This window comes from Caloenas nicobarica, chromosome 4, assembly GCF_036013445.1.
Source record: "Caloenas nicobarica isolate bCalNic1 chromosome 4, bCalNic1.hap1, whole genome shotgun sequence".
NCBI lineage: Eukaryota > Metazoa > Chordata > Aves > Columbiformes > Columbidae > Caloenas > Caloenas nicobarica.
This window is the reverse complement of record NC_088248.1, coordinates 54,288,795-54,310,262: the sequence shown is the minus strand read 5'-3', so window position 1 is coordinate 54,310,262 and position 21,468 is coordinate 54,288,795. Positions and strand designations below refer to the sequence as shown.

At 42.0% G+C, this 21,468-nt stretch overlaps 1 protein-coding gene across 10 annotated transcripts in view; it reads right to left on the bottom strand.

Moving 5' to 3' along the window:
- The window catches only part of APBB2 (amyloid beta precursor protein binding family B member 2), a 179,568-nt gene that overhangs the window by 133,851 nt on the left and 24,249 nt on the right, over nucleotides 1–21,468 (bottom strand). For 8 of the 10 annotated variants that reach the window (XR_010606085.1, XM_065633110.1, XM_065633123.1 and 5 more), the window contains exon 3: nucleotides 14,325–14,546. The exons of the other annotated variants lie outside the window; for them this stretch is intronic. The gene's annotated coding sequence lies outside the window, so the exon portion shown is untranslated. The remainder of the gene's footprint in view (nucleotides 1–14,324; nucleotides 14,547–21,468) is intronic. 10 annotated transcript variants of the gene reach the window in all.

The window sequence follows — 21,468 nt, the reverse complement described above, 5'->3', positions numbered from 1 at the left end:
TCCTTAACTTCACACATGCAGAACTTAAACGAACCTGAACTCAACAGGTTAAACTTCGAGTACAAACATGCAGTGCTCGTCTCTGCTTACAGAATCATTTCATGTACATTCGGCTGCAGAAAGTACAAGTCAAAGTTGCTGTTCCACAGCCAGGAGGCTGAAATTCTTCATGTAACAGTACAGTTTTACATCTACATTGATTTAAGCCAACTGCCCTTTCAGCAGCAGTTGGCCTTTAGACTGGCTCGGCCACCTCATCACAGTGACACTGTCACAACGATGCATGTTCTTTGAGGGGTTGGTTTTCAGCTGGGTCCTCAAATTGATCAGCTGGGACAGGGGGGCCACAAAGGTGACAGGGAGGAGGAAAAGGTGTATGGTAATGACTTGAAGAAGATGGACAGACACCCTTTAACAGTAGTTGTCAGCAACAGCTTTTAAAATGTTAATTTCAGAGTAGTCCAAAATGGTGTGAAACCATGCCCATCATATTTCACCATGCCTTTAAACTTCATTGAAAGATGTCCCATCTGGCACATGTGGCAGGCTAGAAGCACCACCAGCACTAATGACTCAGATGACACACAACCTCACCAGTGTGCTCGACTCTTATCCTGCCCACTCTGTGCTTTTGATAAGAAGAGGAAAAAAACCACCACACACACAAAATACGCAAAACAAACAAACAAGACCACAAACACAAACCTCACTGGGGTCATATCTGAAGCTTACAGAGATCCACACACAGGTTCCTATAAGTTTAAGATGTGAGACTGATCTAATTTCAGCACAGAGCACAGACAAATAAGTTCTCCTTCTTCTCTGAAGTCCAGAAGGAGGGTGCAGGAGCTTACGCACAACAGCCCTGCTCACTCCTTGCCACCTGGGAAAGGGCAGGAAGGGTGACTCCATCAATAAGCAAAAGCCCCCCAAAATAATCTAGAAGTATCTGATGCATGCTGTCCACAGCAACAAGCATTTTTAAAGAGATGCCTTTTGCAAGAAACAAACATCAGCCAGGCTGGGCAATACCCAGAAGCCCTGTGAGCAGACACAGGAGGCAGAGCGCAACAAGCAATGGGGTTTCACTTACAGAAACATCCTGAGACTCTCTCCACACTGGATACCTGGTCAGAGGAATATTTGCCTGACAAAGAGATACCAGTGCTCCAGCAAGTCATACAGTTTATGCAATAGTTACAATAGTATTAGAGTAAAAATAAAGATAAATCTTAAGAAAGCGCCAACACTACAGTTCAAAGGCAGCTTAAACTGAAAAAAATGTAATAAAAACCAGAGAAGCATTCTGCATCCCTCCCCTAAGGGAGACAGACAGCGCCACAGGCAAAGGTACTTTAAGTCACAGTAGTTTAGCTGTGGTCTTAAATCAATGGAGAATGCTTTGGTGTGAGGGGAAAACCTTGTTCATAGCAGTAATTAGCAGACAAAACCTGTTCCCAGTGAAATCGGTGGGGCTAGGATTCTGCACCGTTTCCATAATTAACAGATTTTCAACTACGTATACATTTGGCCAGCTCTCTAGCAAATCTTCAGAGAAATCAATGTATTAAATATTTTTTTTTTAAAACCACCACACATCTTCCATATAACATACCAAGACAGATATGTGTTTAAAAACCTGATCTGAGAGCACAGCTCAAAATTCTCAGTGCTTTCATGCCAGTCAGCATCTGACCTCCTGCAGTATTTATTACTGATCATCTTTCCAATTAATCCTGTTTCTGTCTGTACTTCTAACACAGACCTTTTTAACTCACCTAAACAAAGTCTACTAAAAAAAAAATAAAAGATCAACTCTATTTCTAGTTACCACAAAAAAAATTATGAATAACTAGTGTTTAAACCCAGTTACTGCCAGTCGGTAAGTATTCTTAGGAGACAAACTTTGCTGCTCACCATTTTGCAAGATCACCATATCAAACCAGTGAAAAATTCATAATACTTTTAAAAACTCACCATGCTCAATGTGCTACTACTCTAGAAGATAAAATCCTATTTAGAGATACTTGTATGCAAAATGCACACTGCAGAATATATTAGCGATGAACCACTAGATTATGAACTACATCCTTCTGAGTTGGTCACGAACAGGCACATAAAGATTTATGTTTAAATTTAACACTATCCCGATGTGGCTGGGAAAGTCAGCAAAACCAGAGCTTTCAAACTTAGTGGCATGGAGTAGTTGGGCTACGGTGACATCAACTTATTTGACTACAGTACTGCATTAGCTGATAACACTGTGGTCCACCTCACACCTAACAAAGATCGGCCACACAACCCCAAAAGGCACTTCCAGAGGGCTAACAGACCAAAAGCAGCACCAGCTTCCTGACCGACTTCTGTATAAGAAATTGGCAATAAGGAAGAGCAGAACATTTAAAAACCCACAAAGAGTTGCTATCTTTTTCACAAGACTTTCAAAAAATCCCAGGAAGCCCCCCAAAAAATGTAACCAGGCTATTTTTGTGAATCCTGACAACCAGGAAAAGAAGTGGCTGTGCTTTGCATAAGCCAAGCAAAGATTTCTATTACGATGGCTTAAATAAAACTGACCCCGGGAGAGGAAATAAATGTTACCCAAGTCATCTGGCACATTCCTCCATTTCAGGTACAATGAACACCACCCCTTCCAGACTGGGGACAGCATTTCCTTGCCAGGGTCACATCCACTTCCCTCTTGGTAAAGAATACTTTTCAGTAATTTACATTCTGCCATGTAGGTCCTGATGGCTTAATTTTAATTGCTTATGCTTCTCAAAAGAAAAAAAAACAAACAAAAGAGAGGCTATCCGGTAAAAAAGTAACCCCAGCCCATCTCCCCAATTGACTACTTTTGGTACAGATCAGACAGACTTGACCTACAAAACTAGTTTAATATATTACAAATCAAATCGGAGTAAGGTAATGAGAAATAAACCCAAATCTTATACACCTTCCCCCCACTCCTCCCTTCTTCCCAGGCTCAACTTCACTCACTATATTCTCTACCTCCTCCCCACCTGAGGTTCAGGGAGATGGGGACTGGGGGCTGTGGTCAGTTCATCACACGTTGCTTCTGCCGCTCCTTCCTCCTCACGGGGAGGACTCCTCACATGCTTCCCCTGCTCCATTGTGGGGTCTCTCCCATGGGAGACATTCCTCCATGAACTTCTCCAACATGAGTCCTTCCATGGGCTGCAGTTCTTCACAAACTGCCCCAGCGTGGGTCCCTTCCACAGGGTGCACTCCTTCAGGAACAGACTTTTCCAGCACGGGTCCCACACATGGTCATGAGTCCTGCCAGCAAACCTGCTCCAGTGTGGGCTCCTTTATTCATGGGGCCACAGCTCCTGTCAGGAACCTGCTCCCTGCTTCCCACGGGGTCACAGCCTCCTTTGGTCACATCCACCTGCTCCGGTGTGGGGTCCTCCCCGGGCTGCAGGTGGATCTCAGCTCCGCTGTGGACCTCCATGGGCTGCTGGCCTCACCATGGTCTGCACCTCGGGCTGCAGGGGAACCTGTGCTCTGGTGCCTGGAGCTCCTCCTGCCTTCATTCTTCACCCACTTTGGTGTCTGCAGAGGTGTGTCTCTCATATAGTCTTACTACTCTCTTCTGACTGTTGCTGGTGTTGCACTTCTTAAATTTATGTTATACCATCACTGATGGGCCCACCCTTGGCCATCAGTGGGTCCACCTTGGAGCCGGCTGGCACTGGCTCTGTCAGATATGGGGGAAGCTTCTGGCAGCTTCTCACAGAAGCCACCCCATAGCCCCCGCTACCAAAACCTTGCTGTGCAAACCCAATACAACCACAGAGGCCTGCTGGGCCGAGGTGCCACGACGTCTCCCCAGCAGCCCTGGCTGCGGCAGCTGCCCCAGGTGCCTTCTGCCCCTTTGCAACTCCAGCGCCATCCAACAAGTTATGAGCCAAACTGTGCTTATAATGCAGATAGTCTAAACAACTGCTTCAAAACTTAGTTCTTACAGTTTAATCTACACATCACACTGGAACAGAGGGCATCTGCCTGTAAATACATAGTATAGCAGTCTGCTTTTTCCAAACATGCACTGCGTTCTCTCTTTAGCTGTAAGGAAAGGTTTGGTTTTAAACAGGGACTAAAGATTCTGTTGCTTACAGTTTTTCATTAGAAAAGTACAACTGTTGCTTTGAAATTAATGTCAATTTTCTGATGCATAAAACATGACCAATGGTATAATTTAACCCAACTTAGACAAAGCCTGTCTTCTCCTGATGAAGATACAAGGCACCATAGAAGTGTAAAATACTGTACTGCCTTTGCAGATTTACAACTGAGTTCCTTTAACAATAACTGTTGAAAACACTCTTCCAATTTACCTATTACACAAGCAAAGCTTTCTCTAAATTCTACTAAATGAAATAACAGCTAGAAACTAAATATAAAGAAATCACACACACACCTTTTTACTGCAAACCTTCCCCGTGACACAGAATGTAGCTTGTTCACCTGTGTACAAATACAGCAGGGCCCAGTTCAGAGGAAAGGTGGCAATCAAGTTTTACGCAAAAAGAAAGAAGTGATTGTGATTACTGGAGGTAATGAAACATAAGAACAGTTATTACAGTTAGAAAAAATGAGAGATACTACAGAGGTTTCAAACAAGCGATTTTATTTCACCTGATAGTGCTAAAATATCAGATTCTTCTTTTGCACTTAAAACTTGTTTCTCAAGCCTCCGTCTCTTCTTCAGAGATGAGGTTTAGCAAGGATAATGTTTCCTTTATTTGCACAGTAAGAGAGCATACCTGAAATGCCAATAAACCTCAGACTTCCCTCAGCTGAATCACCTTCTCAAGTACTGTAAAAGGTAAATATCTGCACCCATGCAGCTATGTGAGTATTCCTGCTAGTTAGCTATAACTTACCTAGTACTTACAGGCATCTGTATTTTTTAAAATGTATTAGCTGAACCAGCATCATGTACAAGATTACTTTAAATATTAAGCTAATGAAAAATCATAGCTGAGACCAAACACAGAGCAACAGCTCAGAGACTGGAAGAACAAGGATTTTATTTAACAGTGAGGCCTTGTACAAATTGTTTAAGCTTACCATAGGATGGTTTACAAACCTACTAAAAACCAAAACTGCCACAAGTAGTACCTGTGGCTTCTTGACAGGTGCATAAAAAAAAAACTGGACAAGATAACCCATAAAATCATTTATATGTGCATTGATAACTCATTTTGACACTGCTTAGAGACCCTCCATTTAGGTATATCCTGCACACAAAACACGGAGTCAGAGGAGTTCTCCTCTCCACAATTTCCAAATCAGAGAACATGGCAAGCTATTAGAAAGTGATAAATAAATAAGACATGATCAGAGCCATATAAAACCAAAGTCACCAATTACTCACAAACAAAATTATTTCAACAGTCAGAGGAGACTCAGACTAACCATTCGTACACCAAAGCTCCTGCAAGATGAGACGGATCTTCAGGAATTCAGCCAAACCTGCCCACACGAGGCAGGCAAGATAAGTGAAGAGCCTACTGTCACCTACTGCTGTAATGTAACTTGCTGCCTAGAGTCATACCTCTTCTGATATTCTTAACTCCTAATTTCCAGGACATGAGAGGCTTGCTGAAAGTCTCCAAAATAACTCCTGAGCCACTGACCAAAGATAATATGCAAGTACATGTTATCATCAGTAAACCTAAGCCGTACTGTTATTTTGTGCTCTTATGGTTTCCTTCCCTTTAGATAAAGGTAAGGCACTTTACAACAAAAACACCACCACCAAAAAAGCCATATAAAGATTTTTTGTTTTACATGATAAATAAAGCAGCAATTTAGGCTAGCTAATAACAAGAAAAATCTACTGTATCAGTTTAACCATCAGAGGGATATGATTAAACAGGTAATAAATACCCACATCTAAGTGAAGCGCAAAGCTAACTGTAGGATTTATCTTAAGCTGTAGAAAAACTAAGGGTCTATAAATGATCCTCACCGAATAGCATTTCTTCTAAAGCAATCAATTTAGTCGCTCTGATGAAACACAACTGTGATCAATATTAAGCCTGAGACTGTACAATTTACAAGCTACAGGATAATGTACACATCCAAACCCATGACTGGGGCATGTAAGGAGCTCTCTCTTTCCTAACAGAGCTAGTCTTTTGAGTAACTACTGCACCAGCTCACTAGTGATCAACACTGCAATCCACAGAAGCAATTTCCAACAGCAGAACGTCTCAATATAGGGTAGTTTGGATCCTCACCCATTTTGCTATGCTACGGTTAAGTTGTCAGCAAACGTGCAGCAAATTAAGTCGACTTCTTGCTTTAGATCAAGAAACAGTAAAAACAGCTCAACGCTGATCAATTGTTAAGATGTCATGAATCACAATTTTTCCTTAGCAGTTACAGGAGATGATACTCAGTGTCTTACAGGGCATAATCAGATCCTTACAGAACAACATTTACGACAACTAAAAAATATTATCAAAATGCATCTTTTTATATAGGCTTTTCCAAGCATTTAACACTTACGCAAAGTCCCATAAAAGGATAAATCTTCCATGGTGAGGGACCTGAGCTCATACACAACATCTTAGCTCTCCCTAGAGATGATGCTGCTGCAGCATACCCAACTGCGAGATCTGGCTGTCAGAAGAGCTGTCAAACAGAATGACCGATTTAAATCTGATACCAGCTGCAGCAGTCTTCCACAGCACAAAAGCTTTTTACTACTGATGCTCACGCTAGGGAAGTATTACAAACGTTTATTCTCAAAGTCCATTTACGTTTTGCAGCACGTTCTGACAGATTACTGCAGCATAGTACGTACCCAATGTCTGCAAAACTCAAGGCCAAAGAGGTGTCAAAGGTCCTTAAGCTGGCAGTGACACAGAAATGCTGCAATTTAAAATAAACAAGGAAATTGCACCGGGTAATCAAGCTGATAATTAGTGCATATTTACTTTGTCAGAGGAAGACAAACAGGGTAAGTAAAAAAGGCTCAGAAACCACTCTGCTGCTGGAGGAGAAGTCAGGTTCTGTGCAGGCAAGAGGCAATTTCTCGCAGTACTATTTCTTGTGAGTGTGCAGAGGTCAGCCTCCTCCTCAGCACACCTGCGAGAAAACTCAAGAGACCGGCACCTCTGACAATTCACACCCGCAACTACCAGACGATTGGGAACACAGGTTGGAAACAGCAGCAATGGTGATAAATGGCAAGATACTAAGGATTCAAGAGGAGAAAGCTGTACTTTTACCTACTGCGAAGAGCTGAATGGAGATAAATAACCATTGCATTTCAATGTCTGTGTTCAATTTGGGTAATTCCAGTTTTCAAGAGCCCTGACAGTTTATCACTTCCCTATCCTAAGAAACTTGTGATATTTCTGAAAAAATAAAACCCAATGCACTCAAAATCTGACACAATGTCCTGTGAAATTACAGAACTATGCAATAGTTTTGCTTCTTTGCAGTGGGTCCTTCTTCCCCGTCACAAGAAATGCTTCAGCTTGGATTCCCAGAGTGCTTCAGTTCAGTGGGATTCTCATTTACCTGGGTGGACTTAACATACCCTGAGCCCCCCATCACACACTTCCCAACCCTCCTGGGCCTGTTCTGGCACCCGGTTAATTGGGCAGGGAACCCAGCAGAACACTGAGGGGGCAGAGGGAGTAGGAAGAACCCAGGCAGTGTATTTAACTCCCAGTGATGGGTATAAAAAAAGCCCCAGACAGCTGAAGCAAAGACGCAGGGCCACATCACACAATGCGTGAAAAAATGAGGTAAGGACAGCCCATTCCAGCAGTAACTCACCGGCTTAGCTGTAATATTAATTTTCATTCTAGTCAAAGCCATCCAGCTAAAAGGATGCGCTTTATTCTGTGAGAACACCTCTCCTAGAAAACATCTAGTACCCGTATGCACTCATCCTCTCTCAGTTTCAATGACAATTGAAGCAATTCAGTTGAAGCTTTTATTTCTGCAGTGCTTAAAACCAAATGGCTTACACACCTACATGCAGCTCATAAAACCATGGGGCTACAAGGTTTCATGATATCATTTGACACTGCAAGTGATAATCATTGAAAAGTAAACAAATACAGAAAAAAAAGCAGTATTGTTTCTCTGACAGCAGCAGAACTCCACCTCCCCATTCATTACCATGCTAAAGCATTTCTCTGGACACGGCTCATGAGTTTTGCAGGTGGATCTTGCATTAACCTTCCTGCTCTCATCAAAGTCAGGAGCCAGGGACTTATAAAATTTTCACCTTTATTTTCTGACTTTTGGTTTAGCAATTCTATGCTGTTTTGTCAATCAGTTCTTAGAAGAGAGAAACATGGAAAAGCCCTTGACCTAAAAAATATTTGATTTTTGGTAACTGTAGGAGAAACTGAAAAATAAATAAGTTTATTAAACAATTAACTATTAAGTTATAAATTTCTTTATTGTGAGGACAGCAAAAGAACAATAGCCATAAACAGTGAAACATCAAAAGTCAAAAAAAAAAAAAAAGACTGGCTTGCAACCGAAATTGTTTCAAATGCAATTAAGTGTATTTCAAGCTACACCTATATTAGTGCACTAGACTATAATTACTTGGCAGAGTTGCATCTAAATTAAACTTTTCTTTATCATATTATGCCTTAGTGAGAACTGCCTTCATCTTCGATGACTTAGTGGAGGAAAAGAAATGCAACACCATATTAGCATAGATCTAAGCAGTGAATTGCTTAGCTAAAACTCCACCATCTACTATTTTTGCAAGCATCTAAACACACAGGCAATAGTCAACAGATATAATAGTTGCCAGATTTGCTCAATAGGCTTTTTAGAAAGCAGGACACATAAAAAAAGAGAGCAAAATTGCAGATCCATTAAAAAAAAAAAAAAAAAAAACACAACACAACACAACCACTTTGAGTTCAGATCGGTTTCTTATCACAGAAGTTTTGTAAAAGTGCTACTGAAACAACTATTTTTATTTTGGCAGGACATCAAGAAAGAAAACTTGAAACATTATCAAATACCTGTTAATAATAAATACATCCCCCTGATCCTTTTGACCTCAAAAAGAAATGGGCTCAGCCACGGCCAACGACACCTCCTCACTTCGAGAGGCACGTTCAGGCACCAACCCTCCACGGGAAGGGTTCCCATTTCCCTACAGAGTCACCTTGAGCCAGGCACGTTGGTCAGACCAGAGGGACACAAAGGTGAAGAACCCTCCACGGCCATTTCTGCAGGTTGCACAGCACAGAGCCGAGGGACAGCAACAGACGAGCACCAACCCCGCCGAATAACGACACAGCCATGGAGACAGAAGAGCAGACCTCCCAAGACCATCCTTAGGCAACATCATCTCACTCATTAAAAAGGTGCCTGCATTTTCTGGACAAATGCAGCAAAACCAATGACATCTGCAAAAGCCTCAGCGCCCCTTGGACAAGGACTTCCAACCACCTCACCCAGGCAGAGCTGCCAGGGCAAGGTGAGAAGTAGAAGTAGTGAGAATTAAAAAAAAAAAAAAAACACAACAACACAAAACACATCACACACAACCCAAAAAAACCCAAACAACAAACAAACAAAGAATTCAAGAAAGTGGCATTAACCTCCCCATCCTCCAGAATTGCTGCCTGGTTTTCTCCAAACCTGCACCAGGATCTTAAGTAGCTATTGGAGTGCCAAGATCCACAGAAGTACTATCCAGTCTAACACCTGAACATGATACAGACATGGGGACTGTATTTGGATTAACTAAAGATGGCTGGTAGAGCTAACTTAGAAGATTCTAAGAGCACAGCATCTCAGGAGTACAGCTACATTGCTTAGAGAGCTGTCGGGAAGCCTCAGCTCAGATTTGCCCATAAAAATCCCGAATTTGCCCACCCATCACATGGTGCAAATGGTTTTTGGTTTCCCTCAGCTGCATGCTGATTAGGAGCACAGCTCAGTGATCTGGCTCTGGAAATCTGTAAATTTCCATTTTGCTTTTTAGATTCAGATTTTAATTATCAGGAGGAAAAAAATCCTCTACTTCGTAAAAATGCAAAACATTTTTACTCCTGTTACCAAGCCAAAACCAACACCAGATGGAAACTCATTTAAAATTCTTACATGCTAAGCTCTCTTTCTGCAAGGAGGTTACTACTGTCAGCTAGACAGCCCTAGGCAAAAAAAAAGAAAAAAAAAAATCAGTGCAATATGAAAGTGATTTACATTATATGAGATGACAGGAAACAGATGAAAACTGATGAAACCACAGTGACTGCTCCAAAAAACTTCTTAATTCCTTCAAAAACAATGAAAAGTGGTGAGAATACCATCAGGTCCCACACCAGATAAGACAGGAATAATATGTGCTCCTAAGGACAGCGGAAGAAACTTGGAGCAACTTTACTCTGCAACAACTCTCAACTCCTAAAAGAATATTAGGTCACAAACTGACTTAGCCACCTGACAGCCAGTTGGCCTCCACCCTCCATTCCTGGACTATGGAATGAGCAGAGTGAGAACATCAGACCAGGGAAGAGTCTGAGCGGTCCCCGGAAGAGCAGCACATTTCCAGGCAAGACATCTTGTTGTTTTCTAAATTTCTAGCTGCAGCTTTAAGCTGGCTGTTCCGCACGTCACTGGGTCGCGTTTCTCACTGGAATCACAGGAACAGTTCTGTAGGCGACTTGTTCATAACCCATAAAACCTCGAGCACTTTGCAGCTCACACAAAGAATGCAAGGCAGCTTTTACTGTTTACCACAGACAGTCTCAACAAACTGACATTTAAAAAAAAAAATCATTAAAAGTTCTCTGATACTGAGAATACTTGCAGACAGTGTAAATACATCACTTTTACAGCAATTTTATTCAGAATGTGTGCCCTTACTGATCAGTTACTACAGAAATCTGAACAAGGGCATGTCTTTTTAAGAAAGTGAGAGCTGTGAAAGTTAAGTGCTATATTTACAGTATTTGCAGAGCGTTCTTTATTTAGATTTCTATGGTAACTGGTAAGTAAGAGGACCACAGTTCATATTTTGAATATTTTCATTCCCCATGGTCCAAAACAGTAGAATCACAACTCTTTCTTAAGTAGGAAGAAGCAATAAGCAAGCATATTACTGAGTTAAATAGAGCAGAGTCTACTGATTACCTTGAGATAGAGGTCTTCTCTAACACAGCAACAGTATATTCATTGAAGTTACCCTGTTTAATGTGACTTCGTAACAAAACCAGTCTGGTATCCATTATCCACCAGGCAAAACTTGCCAAAATTTCATTTCTGCTCTTACATCATCTTACCTGCCAATAAACAACTTGTGCAGAGGACACAAGAACAATTCTGTTCTCCTTTTGACTCACAAGGAACCAGGGACTGGATATGTTGTGAGAATCAGTACCTGCTGCAGGGGCACAGTACTGTTACCACAGGAGGAACCATTGTTCATTACCAAACCCCAGCAATTAATATCGAAAGAGCATCAGACAGTGTACTGCAGTATACAGTCACCCTACACCTCCAGAGCAGCCTACAGCCAGGCTGGTCCCACTGCATCCTCTGCTTGCTGTGAACACTACACAGCCAGTGCGAGCAGCACCAGCTCAGCTCCCAAATCCACACGGCGCCTTTGAGGCTTTTCCTCCTACGTATGTGCCTCTGGACTAATTTGGGGATAATAAAACATCAGCGAGGACAACATAATTGCTTTGTTTTGCAAATAAATAATCAGACCTCCAAGAAAGGGTCATTTTTTTTTTTAAAAGGAGAACTGCAAAGCAAAACAAAAATCTACCTCTCTCATGATGTACAAAATACATCCATTTTATCAGAAATGTATGTAATCTCAGGTAGTCGTCTCCCTCCTCTTGCTAGTCTTCATTACTAAAGAGGACATCAGCCCCAGACACTAGTTAGTTCGTCTTTAGTGCCAAATAGTCAAGACTAATTGCCAAAACTCTCAGAGAAATTAATCCACAGCCAGCCACGACTGATTTCCATGGAATGTTTCTCTCCCATGTACAGCTACTCTCAGCATTTCAGCTGTCAGAGGTGGTACCACACACCTACCCTCTGGGAGGCTCATGAGCAAGTCCGCAGCAAGCACTTCCCAACACGCCATTTTTTGCCCATTGCATAGACTTACGTTTCTGGGAATCATGTTTCCTCATTAGTCAAAGATTATTTTTATCAAGGAGAAAGGAAATCCTCCCCCCATCTGCTGTGAGTTTTATTATACATCCGCAATTCCCAAGTGAAACTGCACAGGGCTTTGAGAATTACTGCACTCCAGCAAGCCTACTGGGGATTTAGTAACAAGACAGAACAAAAATACCTAAAGGAAAGTGAACGCAGCACAGCACGAGCCCTCCATTGCCACGGTCCTCTTCCCATTGCCCAGAAGCCAGACGCAGCAGAAGACAGCCAAGGCAACTGCACTATGGCTACTTACAGTCACAGCTAATGACCACTCAGTTGCTGAACCTATCTACCACGCGACACAAGGCTCCTTCCACAAAAGCTTGATCAGCACAGGGTCAGCCTGGATTCAGGAATGCTTGTGATGGGACAAACAGGACTTGGACAGGACCCAACAGCACAGGACGTCCATGCCCAGCCAGCGACCGCAGGGAAGATGGCGGAGGCACTCCAGCCTCAACTACCCAAAATATCTTTCAGAACTGAGAGCCAGGAGGCCTGCGTGGCTCAGGCAACTTGCAGAGCCAAGTAAAACAGCAGAGAAGTACTGGGGAAGGTGTATTTTACTACTAGGGCCCCATGAATAGGCATCATTTTGCCTGGTTCCTCTGGGGGCCTGTAAGCACCAGCCACCCACTCCCTCCCGCCAACTCCCTCCCTCAAAACAGCGGTGCTTAAGCACAGACAAAGCCATCCTGTTTTAACACACCGCTTCACGGCAAGAGCATGAAATGGCAACACTAGGCAATAGTCCAAAAAAAATACAGAAAACAGAAATTCTGTGGAACAGAAAGTACTTGCAAAGCACAGACTTTCAGCGGGACATGGAAGCCAGTGAGTGAGCACTCAGTGTTGTTAAAATGCTTACTTCAGGCTAGTAAAGCATAACGTTACAGAGTCCAATAAAATTGAAAAGTAAGAGTTTGTTAGACACAGCAAAAAAAGGATAAGTTTTCTACCTGTGGCTTATATTTCTCCCTTGATGTCATAAATCCAATTAATTTCAACATTACTGAAGGAAACCAAGAGTGCTTTAACTTCCTCCCTGTCGATCTAGTGCAACTAACTAGTTGAACAACAGGGAGAAAGCACAAACGGCCACCACGAGACACATCAGCCAGAGACATGCTCCTTGCAAACGAAACTGCAGCATGTTCACCTCTGCGCCTCCAAGCCAAGCCTCCCGTAACATTCTTCACAGCAAACCTTCCCTCAGAAACTTCCTAGCATGAGCTCTGCTGAGACAACTACACTATCTTCTGAAAAATACACTGCTACACTCTCAAATACCTTCTCCTTCAGCCCTTGGACATGTCAAGTCACGCCTGAAAGAACCGCAACAACCCACCATTTAGGTGGTACACTTTACTGCATTCTCACCAGAGAAGTTTCTCTGAGGCATCCTCCTGCACTCGAACTACTTCTCTGCTTGGTTATGCTAGCTTAAAAACGCACCTCCTGTGTACTCGCCATGCTGCATGCTGACTAAGGTTCTGAAGCAAAAACAAACTTCAGTCCACAAGCACTTTTATCTGTGCTTAGACAAATATCTATAGGGAGGGATAGTGATTATATCCAGCTAACTTCTTTTTGCACTTAGTGAGCGATTCCCAGGCTGTCTCACTGACCATGGCTACAGCGTCCTCAAGAAACATGCCATCTATCTGTCCCATACTTGATGACTAGACCCACACTGTCCCTGCTGGAGCTCAGAAAAGGCAGGGGTAGCAGGGAGATGGAAGAACTGAAAGAGGCGTCCAGAACCTTTACAAAAAGAAAATATGCTTAGGCATTTGGGTATATCTAATTCAAAACACATGGCAGCAGCCACCCTACAGTGAAGAAAGCAGTTTCTTCTAGACAGCTGATATACTTAACCTACTCCAGCAACAACAGTCCCGAGGACAACGACCAAGAGCAGTAGTTTGGAGAGCTACTGCACAGTGGGGCATGAGGCCACACCAGTGCCTCACACCTTTGTTTTTTGTTATAAACATCAAGGCTCTGTTTTGTGAAAGCCCAGACTGACATCCATCTCAAGAATGACAGACATCTTCTAGAGCATTAGCACCCTTCCCATTAAAAGATAAGGCAAACCATGTCCTAAGTGCACCTACCTGAAACAGCATACTCCAGCTGTGGTACAGTGTCTGGGCAGGTCCAATAAAGTTAACACTGTCTTGCTCCAATCAAGCAGAGCAGCCTTAACCCAGCTGTAGATGGCTGCTGTGTCTTCCAGAATCACAGCAGTATAAGAGTCACCATTCGCAATGACAGTAGCCAGGACAGGATCTCTCTACTTTTGGTCCAGTCTTCACGAGCACAGTTTCCTTCACTAACTGGAAGACACGCATGTCAGTAAAGTGTCTTTAGCAGTCCACCATCATATACATATATATGGCAGGAAAAAAAAAAAAACAAAAACAAACCACCACCATTTCTGTTCATACACTCACAGGCCAGCCTTCTGTTGCACAAAATATCAGTGTGATACTTATATGCAAGGGCACTTGCTTTTGAACACAAGAGGTGATGGGAAAAAAAAAAAAAAAAACCACCACACCAACCACCAAAAACAACAAAGAACAACAACAAAAAAACCCACACACCACAAACACACACAACACCACCACACAAATCTATGCTACTTCCTTTCCTCATACTACAGCACAGAAAGAGATCTCCATAAGAGGGAACACTGCACATGCGTAACAAAGGAGCTGTCATCCTGGTAGCACTGTAATCCATGGGGGCTGCTACTGAAAAATAATGCAGCCGGCTGCAGAGCAAAATGCTCAGAAGAACAAGGAGGCAGGACTTCGGATAGTTTTTGCTCTAAATGCTTCCAAAAGGATTAAGTCTTTTAAAACAACTCACTTCCTTCCATTTGCAGCGTATTTTAGCTAGTTCTGTTTATTTTGATTGAGCTGATGTTCCTGTTGTTCACTCAAGTAACCAACAACTTGATACCTGAACTACTTAGTACTCTAACATGGAGTCAATATGTCACTGATAACCAGTTGTTTAGAGTGCACAGAAACTACATACACACACCAAAAATCCCTGTGCAGTTCCCAGTTCAAATGGCTCCACATCATAAAAAGCCCAAAAAGTCCCTGGAAAAATACCTCTAGCTTCCAGGTACAATGAAAGGAGAGCATATGTGCACACAGTTCAGCTGACCCAGCTAATGACTGATAAGCTTCTGTAAGTGGGGAAGAAAAAAAAAAAAAAGAGCCAGATTTAATTAACCACAGGAAACCCAGGCTAGGACTGGGGGCAGGAGGGGAAAGTACCACCATCAAACCCCAGCCTCACATGAATACAGCTATTCACTGGGAGCACCAATGTTCTCCACTAAAGGTTTGCAATTTGAGGTTGTATATAACCATCCACGAAGTCTTCTGATGAAAGTGGAACTGAACACCAGCAATGGCCCCTCTGTGCTTGGGCTGGCTTTAAAACCAACCAACCAACCATCAGCTGGAGGCAGTATGAATGTACTACAGTTACATATTAGCATTACAGAAATTTAGATTCTTCTACAATTTGCAGGATGTTTAAAGAATTACTATTCTCCTTTTGTGAACTGTTTCTGTCAGCATCTCTGCAGCACCATAAGCTAGCTAGAGTGAAATACATGTCCATTGCTAGGGAAAGGCCAGTTGGGAAATGCAGCAACAAGTCCAAGATCACTTGCTTGGCTCAATTCTCTGCAGGGAAGCAAACTGAGCCGAGGAGATGATGCTCAGCAGCCCCCACATGCCACACGCCTGAGGGGCCCAGCCTCTTCAAGGGACAAGGAGCCCAGCTTGCTTCTCAGCACAGACCTCAACAGTCAGGCACCAGTTTCAGTTACCAGATAAGAGAGAGCTTTTGGAAAGTTTAGAGTCTAACAGCTAATCAAGGAAATTCACCCCAGGGCACTGAATGCTTACCTTCTCCAGAAATCACGAAACACATCCAGCTGCTTCCAATATAAAAGTCTGATTAGGCAGCAGCTCCTAGTGCTAACACTGTAGTCTAACACATGAAGCTTGCCTACAAAGGCATCACCGCCAAAACCACCAGCTTATGCAGGCTTATGTTGCTGGTGAACATCACCTTAAGAGTGTATTGCAGTAGTATTTTTCTTTATATTAAAAAACTGCAAAGCACAGAAATATGTCAAAGATACACTTTGAAAAAGTAGTCAGGCACATGCTTTGAGACACAGCTTTCAGACAGCAGATCATTGAAAAAAGAGAAGACCTAGGAACATCACAGGGTTGTGTTCTCCAAATGTTTTGTTCGTAGGGTTATTGAGGGGGGAAAAAAAGAAAAAAAAAAGGCCTCCAAAAGGCCCCATGGATTTAGCCATAATTGCATACCACATAAACACAGTCCTCACACTAAAAAAAACCCAGCCTTTGGGATGGTTTTTTTTATGAGCTGATTAGGCTGTTAAAAGCATTCAAAGGTACCCCACCTACAAGAGAGCACATTCCTCATGGTGTGCAAAACCAAAAAAGTTCTCTTTCGCTGAAGACCTCTAAAACTGTAACAAAGAACAGATCATTTCCCAACATCTTTCACACAACCCTGTTTGTGTTTCTGCAATTCAGACACACTTCTCACAGTATTTAACTTCCTCATCATATTAGTCCCTTAAATTTGATGAATATATCAGCACCGTTTTCCCCACAGAAACCCAAAGCCAATTTATAAAATAGTAGGGCTTAAAGACCTTCAGTTATAGCACTATAAAATAACATTATAGCAGAGTTCAAGTGTTGTTGTTTACATGTTTTATAACTCTATTCACATTACGAAGTAAAGATGCAAAGGACAGAATGCCTGGACAGGTAACTGTTATCCTACGTGATTTTTTTTTTTTAAACAGAGAAAGCTTTTTCTTTTAAATACAGTCTTGCAAATGTAAAAACTACAGTAATACAAGTTATGTCAACTCAGGTGCAGGAGCACATTGAAACATCACCAATGACAGTTCTAAAGCACAGAGATCCATCCCTGAGATGGCACCAGCCCAAACTGCCAAGGCTGCCCAAGCTCAACCACGTTGCTTCTGGCCCCAAGCCAGATCGCATGAGACCAGCTCAGATCTCCTCTGCAGCCACAGCACATTTGCGTGCGATGCAGATAATCCTCCTACGATAACCAAGTGCAGGGGGACTATTCAACACAAGAAAAATTCCAACAATGCTTGTCTGAACAAGACACAGCTGTCAAGTAGCATGTGCAATCCTGACCTGAAATGTTCTGCTTGAGTAGGTACTGGGTACCACTTAAGCAAAAGAAAGTTGTAGTTTCCTCATTCTTAGTTCAGTATACCAGCTTCATGAAATGAAACATATCCTTTCGTAAAACAAAGGAAGAAAGACTACACAAATAGCAGTATCAGCCCAGCATCAGCGACCATGAATGGAAAAGCCATGGTAAAGCCTGACTCCACTGAAGTCAGCTGGAATTCAGCAGAGCACAGACACTATTCCACCAGCTCAGGTGTCCTGATCTAGTTCTGTATTTATCACACTGCTTGTAAATTCTTACAATTAAGACCTTTAAAACAATACCTGCCAGAGCAGTACCTCCGAAAAAAAAAAAAAAAAAAAGGGAGAACCATACCCCGAAACCCTGATCTCAAGAGAAGATACTGGAGTAATTGTTCTTGCATCCAACAAGGTCAAATTCAAAATGCTGTTAGGAAACATTATATAACTCAGTAATAATCTCACTCGGGGTGGGGGGGTGGGGGGGGGTGGTACTGCTATGCTTGCTTGTACCCAGGTTAAAAAATAGTCAGGAAAACCATTCTCTTGCATTATTGCATTTTTACCTTGCCATAAACACCACCATCTAAAGTCACCTTACATCCAAGTTTTAAACTCAACAAATAAGACCTACTTGAAAAATTATACTCACCTACATATGTAATGACCACTTCATTTTTTTAACCCTTTTCTTATTCCTTCACTGCTGTTAAAACTTGGGTTTAATTTCTTCCCTTCCTGTACTTTTGTTGCATGCTGGCTACAATTTTACAGAAACATGTCCTACCATAAAATTGTAGTTGTGTGTTTGGGGAGACTCTCGGAATTGAGCTACTTCCTTTCAAGAGTGCAAGCTGACTAAAGATACTGCAGAGCAAGGGTTTGCTTGCAGGACTCCACTTTTTATCATCAAATTGAAGTGATCCTCTTTTTCCAGATACCTTCATTTTCACTGCAGCCCAGCACTAAATGCCAAATGTGATGTGGCAAGTTTTTTCAAGCACTGTAAATGAAAGAAATAACTATGCTATACTAAATGAACACCACTTGGGCATCTCTGCACCTACCTAAGATGTATTGGGTGGATCACAAATACAAGCCGAAATTAATTAGACAAGACACATTAAGTTTTCAATGCTTCTAAAGTAATGTAAATTTCTGGGAAGAAAAAAAAAAAAAGACAAATTAAGAAGAAAGCAGCTACAACCTTGAATGGCAAGAGAAATAATGGGTATCATCAGGACACTATAAATAGAAAACAATTAAGAGCTGGAAAATATTTGACCCACACATACAGAATTATTGACTAACTCTCAATCACCATTTGATCTCGGCAGCTGGGCCTGCATCAGGAACAGCAATGCAGCATTCATGTGCTGCATGATAAATTTCCCCAAAGTAACATACTCGTCATTATCTGGTCTAATCTCCTAATTGTTTCTCAAGTCAAGCACTTTTTACATAGAATTTGTCTTTGTTCAGCTGCTTGCTTTTACTCATTTTTCCCCCTTCTCTCTCTGTATATATCTATGCATTGCACACTGAGATCTTAATACATGGAAGCATAGGCAGGCATAGAAGCATCTTTTGTATAAAAACAATGACAGAAACCTGAAGCTCTGACCATTGCCATTTGAAAACAAAGCGATCACAATGGATTTTTAAATTTTTATTTATTACTGCTATAATGCTTCCTTGCTTTCATATTCTTGCTAAAGTGGAAATGACAGAAGAAAGAGTGTTTTTAACACCATTAATTTTAAGCCAGAACAGAAGCAGGAAGCACTGGAAGTTTCACAGGAAAGCTGGTCAGTTTAGTTTTTATTGCCGGAAGCTACCCCAATATTTCTTTTAACATTTGAATACAGAACAGATATGAATCTCTAAAAATTAAGGTCCATGCACAGCAAACCAGAGCACCACGTGATTAGGTGCTGCTATCAAACTGAACTTTAACCATCATTACATCAAGTTCACCACGTAAATGGACTCTGGCATGATGTTTTACTAAATAAAGCAATGAAGCCTTAGTTCCTCAGGATAGGAACTACACATTTTGAGTTTAGAAAGCCATTGTGGGCCATTAAAAATTAATACTGAACTACCCCCTTATTGCTTATGAAAAGCTTGACTGCTACACAGAAATACTTGGAGAGCTGTATTTCAAAGCTTATGCTTTTCAGTCACGTACCTAGAAATACTGAAGCCATAACAATCAATTTTGCATGGGGAGTGGTTAAAATCAGCTGGAGACCTGAGCTGAGCCCCCTCCTTTTGCAGTTCTGAGCACCTGACAGCATCTGCCAGCTGCCCAGCTGTGCACCCGCATCTCACTGGATGTGGGACCCCCTTCCCAAGAGTTTTAACTGCTATAAGATTTTACATGGTGGAATCAAACACACACTTTCATCTTTACTGCTTACTGTTGACTCCAAACACTCGCTTTTTTAAAGTAAATAATATATGCATGTGTATATAAAAGGTGGGCTAAAAAAATGAAAATAAGCAGTAGAGTTCTCAGGTTTGAGTCATTAGAGTTGGTGTGTTTCTTGGCATACAGCTAAAGAGGAGGGGAAAGGAACAAGAAATGCTGGAAGATGGGACTGGAACACATCCAAGTTTTTAATGATTCTAAAGCAACTGGCATTTACTGGCCAAAGAAGAAAACACTTCGGATCATTTCAGCCAAAACTTTTTTTTCCTAATTCTTAAATAGCTGTAGTCACTAGGGCAAGACTCTGTCTTACTCACCTGAACTACTCTTCATTCTTTCAACAAGTGCATCATACATAAGACTATCAATGTGGATGTATTTTACAAAACTAATATAATGCAAAAAAGAACACATACCAGACAGCGGTGTGAAGGCCACCAGTAACTGCAACACAAGCCCGGACTTCTCCGACCACCACGCAGGGTAACCCTGGCCAACCATGACACGCACGCCGGTGTCCGAGAGCCACTTTGACATTCAGTAGTTACTGAAGCATTTTGAACAACGCATGCTTTGTGTTGTCTACCCAACCAAGGAGGAGGGAGAGAAGGGTTGCTATGCACACCTCCCCAGGCAGCACTTGCTCGCCCAGATAAGCAGGTGATGGACAAGTGATGGGAGACCAACAGCGAGGTGAGAAGAAGGGCTCAGGGTGCAAAACAGCAAAGACAAGCAGCAGCCTGTCTCCCACATCCTTGTGTTTTAAAGCATTTTGTACTCCAACAAACTGAAAGGAAAGCGGCAGGAGGGAAAGATGAAAAGCAGAAACATCAGCAGATTACAATTTCTGATGTAAAGCAGTATCTGACAGGACCGTGAAGAGTCTGCGGAGACAAATAAGTGACATGGATGGACAACAAATACAATGTCAATGGAATTCAGTATTGCCAAATGCACACTGAATGCAAGCTTTCATGCTAGTTGTGAAATCTCACAGGATTTTTAATTAAACCATTATTTAAGGAGTCTAGAAAGGGACTTGGAACAGCTCAGCAAAAGTCTCTGCTCAAGATACAGCCATGGTTTAAAAATGCAGAAAAACAGAACCACAAATAGCCTTGCATTAACAAAATTGAGATGATGTATAACATCACTGTAATAAATGTCTTCTACAAGACAACAGTGTAAACTCCTTTCTAATAGCATGCTGTGCCAGTCACCTCAAAAGGTGCTGCTAAACAAGCCAGGGTCATGCCTGTTTCAGAAGGAGGTAACATGCGTGGCTCTGGGAATGGAAAAACTCTGAGAATACACTGTCTTCCTGAACAATCCCAATCTGCTGAAATACACCCAAGTATGATAAGACAGAAAATGACTTGGAAAAGGAAGTCTCACAGTTTCTGTTTGCATATACAAGAATGTCTGTGTGTATAAATACAAACTAATTCCTGCAGGAAGTCATGGAAGTCAAGCATAGCATGTTTTATGTGAGGACCAAGACCAGGCACAATTGTTACATTTATGCAACGTGTATTACTAAAATTCATTTAACAACCA